Source organism: Cryptomeria japonica, chromosome 7 (assembly GCF_030272615.1).
Source record: "Cryptomeria japonica chromosome 7, Sugi_1.0, whole genome shotgun sequence".
In the NCBI taxonomy this organism is placed as follows: domain Eukaryota; kingdom Viridiplantae; phylum Streptophyta; class Pinopsida; order Cupressales; family Cupressaceae; genus Cryptomeria; species Cryptomeria japonica.
In genome coordinates this window covers 797,209,789-797,221,266 of record NC_081411.1, presented here as the reverse complement: position 1 = coordinate 797,221,266, position 11,478 = coordinate 797,209,789, and positions in this window count along the sequence as shown.

The following is an 11,478-nucleotide window of genomic DNA, read 5'->3' as shown; positions in this document are numbered from 1 at the left end:
CCCCTTTGTAATCATCTGCTCGATCACCTGACCCCAACCAATGGCAAGTCCATGCGATCATCGATCTAGACAAAGCAGTCCCCCAACAATCCCTGATAACACTGCTGGTAATGGCTCATATAAAGCTGCTATGTCCTCCTAGGCTATCAACCCATCATCAATGAAGACATCCTCCTCAAAAAATCTCGGCACCGCTAATGTCCCCCACGCTCAGTCATAGCTCACCAGCTCTCCTCGAATAGGATGTGCAGGATGCGCCATACATCCTCTAGTGTCACTATCATCTCCCCCTGCGCTAAGTGAAACGTACATGTCTCACTATGCCATCACTCGGCCAATGTTGTAATCAACTCACGATTCGTTTGAATCATGAGCATATACATGATGTCATATAGGTCTGTCACTGCAATGCAATCTACCTCAGCCTCTGTCAGACGAATGTGCAACACCTATGTCATGGGATGTCTCTCGCGCATCTGTAAGACACGTAGATCCTCCTGCACACGTGCATCAACCATCATCATCAGTTGTTTTGCTCAAACTTTCTTAAGTTTAAACCTAGACTATCAACAGATACTTTGATCAAGTATCTTCAAGTCTCAACAAGTAAGCAATCATGGCACACCTAGACTTCATCAAGACTTTATCCTAATGACCTAAGTCTCATCAGGACTGCTATGGTTCAAAACAACTCTCACCGCACATCTCCATCCATCCATCATTGGCATCAGGAGATCCTTTTTCAAACACACTGGGGCATCTATCTTCCTACACATCAGTGCTATTTTGAATATAACAGCGCTACTGCTATCACAAAAGTGCTAAATCAACTATGCAATAGTGCTAAACCAACAATAGCACTACATTGACTATACCATAGCTCTACTTCACAACAATAGCGCTCAACCAGCTACTCAATAGTGCTACAAAAACAAACATGCTAAAACAGCTATACCATAGCGCAACTTTTGCCAAAAGCGCTAAAACCACTATGCAATAGCGCTATAGCGGCACAATAACGCTAATTAAATTGACAACAACGCCAAAACACAATTTTAGCGCTATTGTATTGACTCAACTTGGACTAAGCAAAAAACATCAAAAATGCACAAAAATCAAAAATTCAAATTCACATACCGCTGGTCTGTAGTCGTCTAGCCACTGGAATCGTTGGACTCTCTCTAATCGGTGCTTTGCTATGGGAATCGGCATCCTGATTGCTGCTTGCTCTTCCAAAAGGTCACTATCAGAGCTCAAATTTCACTATGGACGCGAAAGCAAATGAGCTTGTTTTCACCCCTTCCTCCCCATATATACCCTTCGTCGTAACCCTAATTTTCCCTCGCTGACCGTCGTGGTCCCCGTGAACTTCCCGAGCCTCCCATTTCTTCATTTTATCTCCAATTTCTTCTATTTTTCACCAGCGTTGCTAAAATCTTCTCTTCTACCACCCTACCAATTTTCATTCTTTTTCGAAAGATCGCCCAATTTTTTGAAATTTTTTGGCCCATCTCTCACGGGGGCATACCACCCATTAAATTAATATTTTATGGGAAATTTATTCACGCCTATTTTTCTTTCTTTGAAACGATGCGATAAACCACACCATCTCAAAGAGGGGCAAATGTAGTCACATAAATCTATCCAGTTTAATTAAATGAATATTTGATATTTATTTGATTAAAAATCCACTAGCCATTAGTTAATTAAATTAACATTTAATCAATGTATCTTCAAACATTCTCCTATTAATTAAATAAATTATTCAATTTATTTTAATTAATTCATTAAACCAAATTCACAATCAATTAAATGAATAAATTTTATTTATTCAATTTAATCATCTTTCCTCTTTTAAATAAATTAAATAAAACATTTATTTAAATCATAAATCCCCCCCACTTGCATTTTCCTACATCTCCCACTTGCCTCCTAAATCCCCTTCCTAAATTCTTCTAGAACCTATCTAATCATAATCAATTAGCCTAATCCATCCCCTAATTATTGTCACATTCCTAAGCAACTTGGAGTCACTTCTCAAAGACTTCAAAGTCTTTGAAAAGCATTTAATGCTTTGTGTGTTCAACAATTTAACCTCTAAAAGTCTTATAAACCACTTATGGCTCTTACATGACCATTTATGGTTAACCTCTAACTCAACCCTCATGTGACTCATGTGTCTCCTCAAACATTTATTGCTTTGACCATGGTTATCCCTTTTACCTTTGCACAAGAGTTTATCCAGTGGATAAAACCTTTATTCTTTGAATAAAGAATTTATTCACTCAACCCAACCTTGACCTTAACTCCCAAGTTAACCTTCAAGTCATATCAAGCATTTAATGTTTATTCCCTCTCCTCTCAACCCATCTCATTTTGACACTTGTCATCCTAGGATTGGGTTGAAAGCCCTCACATGGATTGAATATCATTCAATCCTGACCGTTGTTGAGATTACTCAATCTCAACCATCCATTGCTCCATTTTTCCTATAAATAGAGCCCATTTCTTCATAATCCAAATCCTGAAAACTTGTATGCATCTAAGTTATAAGAATTTTAGAGAGCATTTAGCATATATTACTCACATTCACTCTTTTGGTTAAAATTAACAAATAGCATTTAGATAACTCATCCTTATTTGGTTATTAAGCTTGCATTTGCATACTTTTCATAATCATCTACAATCTTGAACCTACATAAGCATCCATAGTGCAAAAAGATGCTGAGAACTACACTAATTTGGAACTTGGAGAGAGGAACAAGGGAAAAGGAGCTAAGAGCATGGTAGAAGGCATTTGGAGATGTCTTCTTTCATTTATATTCATAGTTAAATTCTTTACTTTGTTTTTAGTGTCTCTTTTGGTATGTCTGCTTAGACTAGTTTTTGGTTGATTAACACTAATATTTGCCTTTGTTTCTTTGTTTTGTGTGTTATACGACCACAGGTTTTAGTCTAACCTTGCCCCATTTTCGCAGAGCATCAATTCCCTTTTGGCATTGATGGCAACACTCATGTGAAAAATGGTCATGGTTTCATCTGCCAGTTTCATCCTGCCCTGCTCCCCTTGAGCTGAATATGCAAAATACTCCATATCTCCAAAATTCCAAAAACTTTGTAACTCCCCATAATGTATGCAACCCTTTTATTCTTTTTAACATATATACTACTCCCCCTTTGACATCAATTCCCAAAAAAAATAATGTCAAAGAATATGTATTGTACACTGAATACCTCCAAAAATGTCTTACCGAAGCTTGACCAGTTTCAAGATTTCTGGATAAGCTTTCTCTAGCAATTCCACATAAGTATCACATCTGGTTTTGAATGTGTCGGAGATAGATATAAGTCCACTCAATAAATATGCAAACGATTCTTTCTCATTGACTTCTGTTGGTGTGGGATTTCCCAACATGTCCATTCATTCCTTCTTATGTACACAAAGTGAATCCAATCTTGGACTCACTAAACCTCTCAGACTTCTGGCTCTTTGAATGATTTTATCTCTTTCCTTTTCAAGAGAAGAAATTTGGTTCTCCAAAATCAAAATTTGGCCACCAATTGATGTTGTCAATAAAATTATTCCATCAAAAGAGTTAGCAATACTAGCAATTCTATCATGTATCTCTTTTATCTTTTTATCTACATTTGATGTAAGTATATTAGTATTGCAACATACCTTGTATATGTTTGTACATTGTTTCAAAGAATTATCAATTAGAATTAACTTCTTCTCAATATTTTTCTTCTCTGTCTCAATAATGTGATCAAAAGTGGCTCTCTTAGCTTGAGTGAATCTTTCAAGTGCTTGTCGGTTAGAGATCTATTGTAAGGATTGAAAGTCTTTTGATATGTGCTTAGTGATTACCTTAAGCTTTTCGGAAGGGCTCACTTCATTTTCAATCTTACATTCTGAGACCAATCTATGTAGAACAATGATTGATTGATCTATAATCCCCTTGTCAATGGATCCCTCCTTCATCAGTTTTTGAGCAACCATCATCATCAATTCTATGGGACTCATCTCTGTGATGGTTTTATTTTCTACTAGACAAGTGTCAATTGTCAATAATGATGGGCTCCCAACTAGTACCCTATTGGATTCCTTTGTTTTCTCTGATGATTTATCCTTTATTACCTCCTCACTTGCATCGGTGGCTTTGCCACTTGGTGCAGTCTATGTAACTGTCAGTTCCTCTCTAGGAACAATATCCTCAGCCTGTACATTAGTATCCGGAGGACAATTGTCCTCAATGCTAGTATCCTCTACAATATTCTCAGTATTAATCGGTGTTTCAATATTTGTCTATACATTTGTGTTTACCGGTGGCTCAATTTCCACTATCTTTATATTTTTCAAAACTGAGGGTAGAGTACCCATAATCCCTTTTCATTTCCCTTTAACCGGGGTATCTACAGTGTCGGTCTTGGTCTCTGGTGAAGTAAAGAATCCTTTGTTTTCTCCCAAAAATTTAATCCAAGCTTTCTGAGTTTCCTTTATTACTTCATTCATTCTCCCTAGCATCAAGCTAGTTATCCTATGTTTTCTATTGAAAACCTTTCTATCTGCAGCCTCAATTGTCTTATCCATTTTATCTGGAGTTATAGTAACACAGATAGCTAGTAGTTCTTACATTTAATGTGTTTATCCTCTTGCATAGCAGATAATCTTCTAGCATCTAACATGTTATATAAATCAACCTATATTTGATTTTCTATCTCTATTAAGGCTTTCTTGTAAATATCTAAGTATAACAAGACTGCTTGCTCTACCTCTCTCTGTTCATCAACCTCTAATTTGTCATAATAAAACTTAACATTCTTCAGCATGCCATCTTTAGTTATTTCATAAACAATTTATGCACAAGTTTTGGGTGGTATGATAGTGACATTACCAGTTTCAAGTGTCAAACCAATGTCACTCTTATTTCTCCTCTTGGCAGTACTGGATGGAGCTGTAGGTGTAGCCTTAGGTTCTTGCTTCTGAGCTGGTAACTTGATTGTGACCTTTATAACTGGTTGCTTCTTTGCTTCTACCTTAGGTTCTTTTGGTTTCTTTCTAAAAACCCTCTTGAAGGCTAATGGTGTGTCATCCTCTGATTCAGAATCTGCAGTAACGGGTTCAATATGAACTACCGGATCCTTCCTCTTTCTCTGGGATAGCATCAATAAGTTTCATTATGTCCTTTGAGACCTGCTATACAATTTTTCTTGCTTTTCCTTCTTATTTTTCCCTTCTCTTCCGGTTGAACTCTATTTCAACCTCTAGATTCTTCTGTTGTGCAGTTCCACGAGGCTTCTCTGACTCATCAATTTTTGCATCAATCAGAATTTTTTCATAGGCATCAAGGATTAATGCATCTACCTCATAGCCTATTTCTTCTATCCAAATCTTTTGGGGCTTGACTGCCTCCATGAGAGTCGCATCTTTCTTAACCATGAAACATATGTTGGTAGAGTATTTCTCTACTATATGCTCAAGTATTCTTATCCTAGACCTCATATATTTTTGAAAAGCCTTGAAGTAACCCCATATCTTATCATTTCTTTGACTTCCTAATGCAGCAATTGATTTTTTTAATTGTCTTCCTACTGGAATGTCAAAAGCCCATTGCTTCCTACTAGAACCGGTTGTATCATTCAAAAAGTATAATATCAAGCAGACTAACAAATTTCCATACTAGAAGGTTCCCTTCTTCTCACCTTTAATCTTTCCTAAGTTGATCAATAACTCTTCAAGCATCCAACCGCAAAGATCAAACTTTACATTTTCTCCCATCATCTTATATGCCGCCAAAATACATGAACTGGAAATAAAATTCAGTCAGTTTGACTAAGTTACCTTGTATCATATAACCATGCTACCAAACTTAATGTCGGTGTTGGTGATAGTGCTCACTTTCATCGATCTCTTGTCAGATGTGGCGTTGGTGATCTACCTCACGAAGTCATTTGACATTTTCTTATCCAGATGTTGTCCTACCAATGGAAAACCAGTAATTGTCTGGATGGCTTCCTTAGTGATTTTATAAGGCATGTCCAGCCATATGAATTCCCCATGTACTCTGCTCAGTACATATCTGATTATTTCATCCTCAAACTCCAGAATATCTATAAATCCTAGATCTTCACTGTGTTGATATGCCGGTATAATCTTTCTATTCTCCCATTAGTCCATTCATATACATCCCCTTAATCTCTAAAGTTCCTAAGTCCTCTATATGATAGTGATTATATGCCCTAACATCTTCTACATACATCACTCCCTCCAAAACATGAGAAAATGCTCCAACCGAATCTTCCTTGGTAGTCACATGTGGATACCACTTGAAAATTGACCTGGGGTGGTCCTTAACCTCCACTATAGATGGATTTGAAACAAAAATAGGAACACAAGATGATCCCGCTACCATGTTTCAAGAAAAATACCTTTAGATCGCTCTCGGTGAAAACCTTCAACAAGTTCTTCCAGACATCAGTGAAGCTACTCAAGAAGAAATCTGATTGCCTCTGAATAGCCTCTGATCGCACTTAGCCACTCTAAATTGCTCTGAAATTTCTTTGAATGTAGGGTGATTAACAATGAAGTGTATTCGACCTTTTATCCTTCGACAAAAACCCTAATCTTCCATTGACATAAATGATTGTCGGTGAAAGATATTGGATCTCGCTTAGAATATATCCATGCCGGATAATCCTTTCCAATATCTGGAACATCTTCTAGAACCTCTTCCCGGGGCATATGCAGCATCTTCATGAATTTTACCTACCTCGAAGGCATCTACCTTAGTTACCAGATGAGCTCACTGTCGATGCAAGAGTAGCCTCTTATGTCAGATAGCTAATCGGGACATTCTCATTTGATGATTGTTCTTCAGTCTTCCTAACCCATCTCTGAGTGTGATCATGTTGTATTTCACTAAACTTCTCTTTTCTTTTTTAATTTTATCCTCCATTACTAATCGGTGGATTTCTACTTCTATATAACTTAGCAATATGTCCAATTTCATTACATGCATAACATGTAACATTGTTCTTCTGAATTGCTTTGCTAAAACTGGTGAAATTGCTTGACCTACACTGATTAGCCATATGTCCAAATTTTCCACAAGCATAGCATTTTACATTCATTCTGCAATCTTTTGTCTTATGACCAATTTTATTGCATTTAGAACATTTACCAGGAGTAGAATCAGGGTTCTAATTTGCTATGTTTCTACATTGCCTAGCCATGTGACCAAATCTATTGCAAACAAAACATCTACCATTGAATTTATAAGCATTGAATTGTCTTATCGGTGCCTTATGGTTTTGATCTTTATTAGCAGTATAGGAACTATGTCCTTTCTCAAATCCAAGTCCACTGGAATCTCCAATCTACCTCTATCTCTTCAATAACTCATCAAGTTGTGCTAAGTTGATCTTGAATTTTTCTTTGTACTCACTTGCAGTTGTTAAATCTTCTCTTAGTATTATCATTTGTCTCTCAAGCTCTTGCTCATTTCTCTGGGATTATACCAAATCAGTTCTCAACATATCATTTTCATGAACCAACCTACCACATTCTTCAAACTTGTTCTTAAGGGATATAGCAAGATTTAATTCATGTTTCTTTATGTCCTCAATCTCCTTAGACATCCTCGTAGTTATAACTTGTATTTCATTCTTCATAACCATGTTCTCCTGACTCAATTTCTGACATTGTTCCTTAAGTGCATTTTTCTCTTCATCATCTTGATTTTGCAAAAGTTCCTTCCTCCTAGCTTGAACAGATGATAGCCTCTCTTGTAGGACAAGAATGAATTCCTTAGCAGAATTCAACTCATCTTGTAGCTTTAAGTTCTTCAATCTTTCAGCATCATAATCTTCAAGTTCCATCTCAAGCTGCTTCTCCAAATCCATATTCAATGATTTTGGTTTCAAGATCTTCCTCAAGTTGTTAAAGTTCCTCTGAGGCACAAGGCTCTAATACCAATTGTTGGAAACCAATAACACTGAGAGGGGGGCTGAATCAGTGTTATATCGGAATAGTAGATTTTAGCCTTAACAAAAAATTCATGCACCAACCGGTATACCGATATAAACAGAATTGAAAGAAGTAAAGAAACCAATAAGCCAAACATGTAAATGATAACCATAACACACAGATTTATACGTGGAAAACCTCAATGAGGAAAAACCATGGTGGGATTTGTGACCCACCATATCAATCCACTGGCCATATGAAGAGATATTACAATATATGATGGACCTGCACTTGCAGGAACGCTTACAACCTAGAGCGCACTGCTCAATCACAATAGGAGCCTCACTGGCTACATAAAATTCTAGACAACAATCCGGAGAAATGTGAACTGCTAAGATAGGATCTTCTATGCCAGAATACAGTTTCAGTTTAAGCTCTGTCTATTCCGGTTGAAACCCTAAACCCCTTTACCAGAATAACCCTCATAATAAATTCCTCACATACATAATTTCTCTAATATATTTCACATCATATTACATTTACATATCCATTACATTACATCCCTATCATTATCATTTCAAAATAATCTAATCAATCTTCCCTATATACCCTATACAAATTTATGCCTTATGTCGGCTTACAAAGAAATATACAATATTAGATTACATGTCGGTCAGATAACATAAATGAATAAACATTAAAACAAATTTCCAATGCCAAATCCAAGATATGTCAGCCTCCAATACCAATACCCTTTTCTATACCATGTCGGCCTACATTTCTGATGACCAAAGAAATCTTTATGTCCTACCGATGTCGGTGTCAGTACCGGTGTAGAATCTGTGAGGTGCCTGTCGGTACACCATATGAAGTCAGAACCCAAAATCATGTTGCCATCAATGACAACATAGTGAAACCAACCAATAGAGTATCAATTGCCAATAGAAGATATGTGAGATTGAAAGAATCCAGTTGAAGTGTTAGAGTTGCATCATGGATTGTTACCGAAAGCAGTTCTGGTTGTGCAAACTGTGTTTCATTAGTGGATTCTCTTTATCTTTCTTTCTTCTTTGGTAGTGAGCCTTTTTCTAGGTAGTGAGTTGTCTGGCATTAAACCTTTCTAAGCAATGAGTCCACCTATAGTGAGCATCTTGGAAATGAGCCATACTTTATAAAAATCAGCTCAACCAATGTTTTCATATTGAGAATTAACATTCTCTGTGGTTTTTCCCTTCTTGGGTTTTCCACGTAAATTTCAGTGTTTCTTGTGTCTGATTTGTTATTTGCATATGCTTTCATGATTTATTTATTTTGATTAATTATGTTAATTTTTCTAGATCTTTGAATGAAATTTTAAAGAAAATTTTATCATCAACTGATTCATCCCCCCTCCCCCCCATCTTAGTTGCCTATATATTCAACAATTGGTATCAGAGCTTTGGTTCCTTGATATAGAGCTTAACTGCTTGAGGTAGATCCTAATCTGATGGCACACAAGTTATCTATTCCTACCTTTGAAGGATCCAATTATAGTTTCTGGAAAGTGAAGATGAGAGGTTATTTGGTTTCTCTGGGTTACAACACTTGGAAGGCTATGGAGACTGAAGTATGTTCAATCGACGAATGGTCTTACTACTCCATATGAGATTCAAGCCTATGAAGAGAATGAAAAAGTAAGGTATGGTATCTTTAGTGCATTATCAAAAACTGAATTACCAAAGTTTATTTCTTTGAATATTGCTTATGAGGTTTAGCAGAAGTTGAAATATATATATAAATGAAATGAGAGAGTTAAGTTGACAAAGAGGCTAACAGCTAAGTGAAGATATGAGAACCTGGAGATGGAAGAAGGAGAAGACATTGTGAGCTATTTTGAGAAGGTTGACAGCACTATGAATAAAATCAAACTTGAAGGAACTTTGTGTGATGAAGATGTGATTGAAAAAACCTTAATTTCATTACAAATGAGTTATAGTGATAAGATCTCAGCTATTGAAGAAACCTATGATCCGAAGAAGTTCACTAGAGAACAACTATTTGGTACCTTGACCACATTTAAAGTAAAAAAGTTTGAAAAGGACAAAGACAAATCAAAGATAGCATTCAAAGCATCTAAAGACGATCTGGATGATGAAGAGAGCCCAGATGAATTGGAAGGAAACTTTGTGAGAAAACTTAAGAAAGGCAATGGCAAGTACAAAGGTATGTTACCCTTTAAATGTTTTAGATGTGGAAATATTGGTCATATTGCTACTAGATGTCCAGAAAATGGAGCTAGACAAAATTTTAGGGAAAATAAAGGAAAGTTCAATAAGAAAGCCTATTATGTTAAGGATAATCTTGGTATTTCAGATGATGAATTAGACTATGAGGAAGGTGATTGTTTATTTCTGGTAGAAAAGGATTTTCCTAAGTTTGATATTTCTAAGACTGTTGCTAATGCATTTCATGCTAGAAGAGATAAGAATGAATGGTTGATTGATAGCGGATGTTCAAATCATATGTCTGGTGATAAGAGTAAGTTCATAAAACTTGAAAATTATGATGGAGGATTTTTTAGATTTGGAGATGATCAGATAGCAAAAATTGTTGGAATTGGTTCAATTACTTTTGATGGAAAACATAACACTGACAATGTTTATTATGTGAAGGGTTTACGTCATAATATTTTGACTATTGGATAGATGTGTGAAAATGGTATAATATTGTTTTTCAGGACAATGGATGCGACATTCAGAAGGAGTCTTGAACGGTTATTCCAGCTGGAAGGACAAATGGAAATATGTATCAGTCGGAAGGAGTTGCAAGACACTTCTTAATATGTGCAATTTGATGATAGTTGGCTATGGCACCAAAGGATGTGTCACATCAACTTTGACAACCTGGTACAGATCAGCTCAAGGAGTGCAATGAAATATTTACCAAGATTGACTAAACCAGAGAATAACATTTGTAAAGAATGTCAAGTGGGAAAGTAGACAAGGATCACATTCAGAGGAAAGGAATACTCATGCACTAGATTACTGGATTTGGTTCACATAGATCTTTGTGGTCCGACCAAAATGAGGAGCTTACAAGGTGAGAGGTATTTCATGTTACTAATTGATGATTATTCTAGGATGACCTGGGTTCCATTTTTAAGAGATAAGTCTAAGGCATTAGAGAAGTTCAAGATATTCAAGGTAAAAGTTGAGAATGAGGTTGATAGGAAAATCAAATTTTTAAGGTCTGACAAAGGAGGATAATTTACTTCTAATGAGTTCAATGATTTCTGTGAGAAACATGGCATTAGAAGGTAGTTATCTGCCTCCTGACAGTACAATAGAATGATGTAATTGAAAGGATGAACCGAACTATACAAGAGGCAACAAGGACTATGATAAAAGGATTAGAATTACTAAAATTCTACTGGAGAGAAGCAATTCATACAATGGCATGCACTCTTAACAAAATTTTATACTAGCAAAAATATGGGAAGACATCTTATGAACTTTGGTATGGTAGAACTCTGA